The 6,760-nt window shown below is 47.4% G+C and overlaps 1 protein-coding gene across 6 annotated transcripts in view; it reads left to right on the top strand.

Moving 5' to 3' along the window:
- The window catches only part of Stk40 (serine/threonine kinase 40), a 44,867-nt gene that overhangs the window by 15,331 nt on the left and 22,776 nt on the right, over nt 1–6,760 (top strand). The window contains exon 1 of one of the 6 annotated variants that reach the window (XM_023701025.1): nt 1,066–1,152. The exons of the other annotated variants lie outside the window; for them this stretch is intronic. The gene's annotated coding sequence lies outside the window, so the exon portion shown is untranslated. Of the gene's footprint in view, nt 1–1,065; nt 1,153–6,760 lie in introns of those variants that run through there. 6 annotated transcript variants of the gene reach the window in all.

Raw genomic sequence — 6,760 nt, 5'->3', positions numbered from 1 at the left:
AAAAAAAAAAAAAAAAAAGGCTGTCAGATGGTGGACCTAGATGTTACATGGAGGCTCCCCTTTTTCCTATTCTTTGGCCATATAATATTCAACTCCTGTTCATGCTAGGCTGGCTCTAACAACAAGTATATGAGGTTTCAGGGCTGCCACCATGGCTGTGTACCCAAAGAAAGACCCTTTGAACCTATGAGTCAGGCCTTGAGAGGTCAGACTTTTTTCTTTGCCCCCAAGGACCTGAGAGGAAATTCCAGACATTATGACTCTTCTCCATTAAACACTTTGAGCACCTAAGAACAGGCACATAGGCCATTCTTTTATGTAACTGCAACAATTTCCAAATTCAGGAAATGAAACTAGTATACTATTATCTAATGTATGGTTTATAAGCAGATTTTGCCAAATGGTCAGTTGTTACCTTTATAATTTTTTCTTCCCACAGAATCTCCACTTGTGTTTATTAGGTGTGTGTTGCTGGTAGTCTAAAATAGTTGTTCTTTTCTACCTGACATTGAGGTAGATAGGCTTAGGTTTATTTTGCTCACTGTGCCTCAGTTTGAGTTCTTATGATTAGATTCAGTGTATATATTTTTGGAGAAAAAATAGCATAAGTAATAAATACATCTTTGTTAGATACATTGTATCAGGAGGTTGTGATAACCTATTGGCCATATTAGCTTTGACCATTTGGTTCAAGTTCCAGCTTGTTTTTCACCCACTGGGGTATATTTACACACAGAGAAATTTCACTGAGTTTTAAATTGTGCATTTCAGTTCTTTTGACAAATACGCTTGGAAACTATCATTCAGTAATAAGTTTTTATGTCCAGTCTGTGTATCTGCCTTGCTTCCAAAGATCTTGGAGTCAAGGCTCTGTGTCGTAATTCCAAACTCCTGCGCCGCGATGGGAGCATGACGATAGAGCTCTGCAGCGTGACCTTACCATCTCTTACTGTGCCCCAAGTAGGTAATTATCAGCTGTGCACCAGCCCTTGCCTACAGAATAGAGGGGAGAGGATGATCTCTGCTTGCCCAAGGACAGTGCACCGGAAGACACCATGCTTTGCGCTTCTGCCCAGAAGAACAGCCATCCCTTGCCCTGAGCCATTCTCAGCCAGCACTGCTCCCCTGTGCAGCAGCTGCGGCTCACCTCAGGTATATGGGCCAGTTTTCCTTGCTGTGACCAAGCACCTGACATACACCACTTAAAGGAATAAAGTTTATTTTAGCCCAACAGCTTCAGAGATTTTAGTCCATGTAATTGACTAGCAGAACATTATAGTGGTTGGGCAGAGAGGGGAAAGCTGCTCACTTAATGGCAGCTGGGAAGTAGAATTTAAAAAAAGAGCCAGAAAAGAAGGGGCCAAGGACAACATTTAGCATTGAGAGCCCACCTCTAGTGACCTGCTTCATCTAGTTAGGGTGTACCTCCTAATAAACTATTCAACTGTGAACTCCTCAGTGTAGTAATCTGTTTATGAGCTGTTTATTTTTCTAGGCCATACATCTGAACACTGATGCATTCGGCATCAAACCTGCAATGCATGAGTCTTTGGGGAACATTTTGTTTTGTTTTGTTTTGTTTGGGTTTTGGCTTTCTGAGATAGGGTCTTGCTGTGCAGTTGAGGTTGGCCTTGAACTCACTGTGTAGCCTAAGCTGACCCAGAGCTCAAGTAATCCTCCTGCCTCAGCCTCCTGAGTGCTGGGACTAGAAACATGTGCCACCATGCCTGGCAAAACACTTTGTGTTTAAGCCATAACACCAGGTGTCTCTTCTCTATAGGGTGGAATATGCCACCCAAGCTGGTCTTCAGACCGCTCAGGCCTGTCGTCTCAGGCAGCACAGGGCAGGTTCAAGGCTACTGAAGCTGTCATTCTAGTTACATCCCTCTTTTTGCTTCCCCATCTCCCAATCAGTGCCTCCCTGTCCCTTTCTCCTTGGGCAGGAGAAATTCAGTGCTACTGGTGTTTAAGCTAATCAGAGAACAGCTTATGGCGCACACACTATGCTAACAGGTGCTCTGATAAGCCTTTTGTGTGGGTTATCTCACTTCATCCTTAGAGCTGCCTTGTAAGTAAGGCAGGTTGCTGCACTCTGAAGTTTGTAGATATGGAATATCTTGTCTAACAGCTGGCCAGTATGAGGGGATAGTGCTGGCATTTTAACCCAGGTCTGACTTATTCCAGTACCCTTGATTCCAACCAGAATAGGTTATGTGGGTCAAGACAGCGAGTCCTTCAGCCTCAGTGATTGGGCCACAGGCATGGACAGCTGGGGCCCTCAGTCCATTTCACCCCCAAATGCCAAATAAATGTCCTCTCCCTGTATCATGAGGTACAAAAGACTGGGATACATTGTTCTGACTGCAGTGCCTTTGGTACCCTTTTTCTGCTTCCCTCAGAGGATCTGGGGCCTGCCAAGTCTCCTTACCAGTAGAGGGCAAGTAGGCTTGCAGCCACAGATGGGCAGGGAGCTCTGTGCTCACTTCCAGTACCAGGTGGACTGGATAGAGATGTGGGGTCCCTGGCTTCAGCAGAGAGTGTCAGAGGTAAAGACCAGAAGACAGAATTGAAAGCTGAGAATCGCTTGTTTTGACTTAGTTCTTTTTGACAGCCAGAAGGCATGGGAGCAGGGATTGAGACTGCTGATGGGGACAGATTGAATACTGAAGCTTTTGGCTCAGTCTGACCCTGCAGAGTAGATGTAGTCCTTGGTTCCTTAGAGACATTGGCAGCTGCTGACAAAACATGGCTCCCAGCTGCTATTATCCATCTACACACGGAGACACACATTCACACTGCAAGTAATTCACTGGGCTGGTACCATGGTTTGTTCCCTTACAGGGACTGTCCTTGTACTGTTTCTTTACCATACTCCAGAAACTGAAAGGTTACTGCAGAAGCCCAGAATGAGTGCAGACTCTTCTGTATTTGTGCAAGCCCTGCTGCTGTCTCTGTTGGCCCAGGGAGGTTTCCTGTTCTCTGCCTGTGCATCCCATGGCAGGAACCACATCTGGCCCCCTTCTGCGTGTATCGATGTGTGGGTGCCATGGGGTGCTTCTGGGCATGGGGTGGACCTAAACCCCTTGAGCCACCTTGGACTGGGGTGGAGCTAAAGCACGCCGACCTGGGAGGGACATTGGCTATTTCCTTAGCTCAGTGCCATCATTTTTGCGCTCCCTTTGGAAGTTTTTCCCTGAAGCTGAGTGATGATCCCACCCAACTCTCCTGTATGCTACCACGCTACCCCACTGGGCTCTGGTCATCATCATCCTTGGAACCCAGTGTCTCTCATGGCCCAGCTGGGAGAGCTCTGCTTATACTGCCCAGCTATTTAGGGTGTGATAACTTTATTATTTGTTTGTTTATTTACTTCGTAGTGGGGATCAAACTCAGGACCTTATGCTTACCAGGCAGGTGCTTATGCTATTGAGCTATCTCCCCAGCCCAGGGTGAGATGACTTTAGCACCCAACTAACAGCATATAATCAGGTGTGTCCCCAGTGGAGACATGCCATAGTGGCTGCTTCAGAGCTGAGGTCCTGTCATGCTGAGGCCCAGTCATGCTGAGGCCCACAGCTCACTCCCCACCTAGGCCAAACACAGAACCCCATGGGCTGGTGAGATGGCTCAGTGGTCTAAAGCACCTACTTAGAACAAGCTTAGCAAAGCACAGGGACCACGGTTCAATCCCCCAGCACCACATGCCAGCCAGCCCCACCCCCTGGTGGGCTGAGCTGGCCACACACACACACATAAATAAAATAAAATAAAACACAGAACCCCTGATTTCAGCGTGAAGTGCACAACTGCAGGCCGCAGAAGTGAGGCTGCCAGGCTGGCTTCTCTTTTCTGCCTGCTTCTTACCTGCACCTTGTCACACCTCCCCACCCCCACCCCTTGAAGGACAACCCCGCCCCCATTGTTGTCTCAGGCTTCCTGTGGCATTCAGGTTGTGAGGGATTGGCACTGACTTGTTTTTTAGTTTTTTTGTTTTTTTAATTTTATTTATCTATTTATTTATTTATTTATTTTGTGTGTGTGTGGCCAGCTCAGCCCACCAGGGGGCGGTGCTGGCTGGCATGTGGTGCTGGGGGATTGAACTGCGGTCCATGTGCTTTGCTAAGCTTGTTCTAAGTAGGTGCTTTAGACCACTGAGCCATCTCACCAGCCCCGGCACTGACTTGTGAAGAGAGCACATGGCAGGGGTGACAGGTTCAAAGTTCTAGAAACTACTGAGCCAAGACTGTTGGGTTGCTGGGGAGCTAAGCAGTAGATGTCAGAAACTCTGTGCAGTAGCAGCACCTTGAGCCAGGTGGGCCACGCCCCTTGGTGCCTAGTTCTCTAAGACTCAGGTAGCCAGAGCTGTATCATCACAGACCTCACTGTGAAGCCAAGATCACTGAGAACAGGTCTCCCGTGTGGAGCATTTATCAGGTATTTGTAGGCGTTTCTCTGGAGGGGCACATCAGGTCAGAGCATGTCTTTCCTGGAAGTCTGTCCATAGTCGCCGCATCCTTGCTCTCTTCTCTAGTGTGCCTCACCACCACAGCTTCTGATTTCCCAGGCCTGCGTCTTCACATGCTGCTGTCAGCTGAGTGCATGAAAGGATGTTCAGGAAGAGAGACAGCCTAGCTACCTCTTCCCTGCCAGCATCTTTTTCCTCTCCTTGCCCATCTGCTCCTATCCTTCTGTCTGCCTGCTTCTTGGAGCAGTTCCCGTGCCATTCGCTTGAGTCGAATCCTAAATGGGATGGGTGGGGTCAGGCTGAGCCCACTCATTGTCTGGGCTGCAGCTGCTCTCTGCAAACTGTTGTCTAGACCGTGCGTAGGCACATAGGCAGTGTCTGCGCAGATGTGACCCACCTTCTTGGTGCTCTCCAGGGAACCAAAAAAGAGAAGAGGCTCAGGGAAGATAGAGTGGGATCAGAACATGGTGATAATAGAGTACTATGAGGCATGGGGCAGCTCTGACAGGTGCAGGGCTGCTGACCCAGACAGGAACCATCCTCATCCGAGGGGAAGGCATTTGTACGTTTGTAGAATATATATATTGTATTTCGTACAGGGTCTCACTACACAGATCAGACTTGTAGCGATCCTCCTATTTTCAGCCTCTCAAGCCCTGGGATTACAGGCATGCGCCACCATGCCCAATCTCTCTCTCTCTCTCTCTCTCTCTCTCTCTCTCTCTCTCTCTCTCTCTTTTTAATTCTTACCTCTTTTATTATTTCAAATAATTTCAAAGTTAAGATTTCTTTTTTCTTTTTTAATTTGGTGAAACCGGGGATTGAACTCAGGCCCTTGCACTTACCGGGAAAGTGCTTATTCCACTGAGCCATCTCCCCGGCCCCCATGCCCAATCTCAATGTCTGTCTCAGCACGTCCCTGGGTCAGGGGCAGCCGCTGCGCTCTGCCTAAGTAGGCTCTTTAATCTGCTGAGCTATCTGGCCGGCCCTTTGTAGGATATTTGCTGAGTTGGGCATCATGGTGCGATGGGTTTCTAAAATACAGTTTCGGTTTTTTTGAGGGAAATTTTTCTAGTGGTGGAGACAGACGTTCAACATGCAAACACTTAAACACATCATTACAGGCTGTGGGAATCACTGTGAAGGAAATGACAGCACTGTGAGACTGAGACCCTCTGGTCACAAGGATGTCAAAGAAGGCTTCTCTGAAGAAGTGATACTTAAACTGACAAGGCTGCGTGGGGTCAGCCAGGCAGAGAACGGGAACTCCATGCCAGACAGTCTGCTGACTTCTTACAGTGTTTCTAGAGGTTGCTTTGGTTCTCCCCTGCTTTTGTGAGTGTCTGCTTCCAGTGTGACATTCCTTGGCCGAAAGCACAGCCAAGCCCAGCTGTGGTTTTTTGCTCCACCTGCAGACTGGTGGGCTGCTGAGTGGTGTGGTCCTCCTTAATCCGAGTGTGAAGTCGTTTTTGTTTTCTTTCTGGTGTATCAGGTCATCTCTCCTGCTCTGCAGCTCTCTACAGCTAATTAAGGGTTTGGAATAGAGTGAAACGAGAGCACAGGAGGATTTAAGCCACCTGGTGAACACTCACCTGTCTTAAGATCTTCCAGGAATAGCAGCAAAAAAAACTAAAGGAAAAGGCAGACATATTTAGCTACATAAATGTGTACCTTTTTTTTTTTTTTTTTTGTATTTAGAATAAGTTAAAAGATGAAGTAAAAATCTACATTCTGTGTCAATTATAACCTTAAAATACAAATAGCTCCTAAAAGCTGTAACACTGCCTGGGCGTAGTGGTACAGGTTTGTAATCCCAGCCCTTGGAAGGGTGAGGCAGGAGGATCACCATGAAGTTGAGGCCAGCCCTAGGCTACATAGTGAGTTCAAGGCCAGACTGGATTACCAATCTCAAAATAGGAAAAAGCTAATATATATCTAACAAAAATGTAGAAAGAAGGGCCGGGGAGATGGCTCAGTGGAGTAAGCGCTTCCCTGGCAGGCTCAAGGACCTGAGTTCAATCCCCGGTTCCACAAAAAAAAAAATGTAGAAAGAATATAATTTCATAAAAGAAATAATACATCCAGTAAGTACATGAAGCTCAATCCCAGAAATAAAAGAACTATGAATTTTTTAAAATGATAGGCTTGGGGCTGGTGAGATGGCTCAGTGGTCTAAAGCGCCTACTTAGAACAAGCTTCCCAAAGCACCAGGACCGCGGTTCAATCCCCCAGCACCACATGCCAGCCAGCCCCGCCCCCTGGTGGGCTGAGCTGGCCACACACATACACACACAC

This window comes from Octodon degus, unplaced genomic scaffold (assembly GCF_000260255.1).
Source record: "Octodon degus isolate 3935 unplaced genomic scaffold, OctDeg1.0 scaffold00130, whole genome shotgun sequence".
In the NCBI taxonomy this organism is placed as follows: domain Eukaryota; kingdom Metazoa; phylum Chordata; class Mammalia; order Rodentia; family Octodontidae; genus Octodon; species Octodon degus.
The sequence above is the reverse complement of the archived record's forward strand: the minus strand, read 5'-3'. Positions and strand labels throughout refer to the sequence as shown.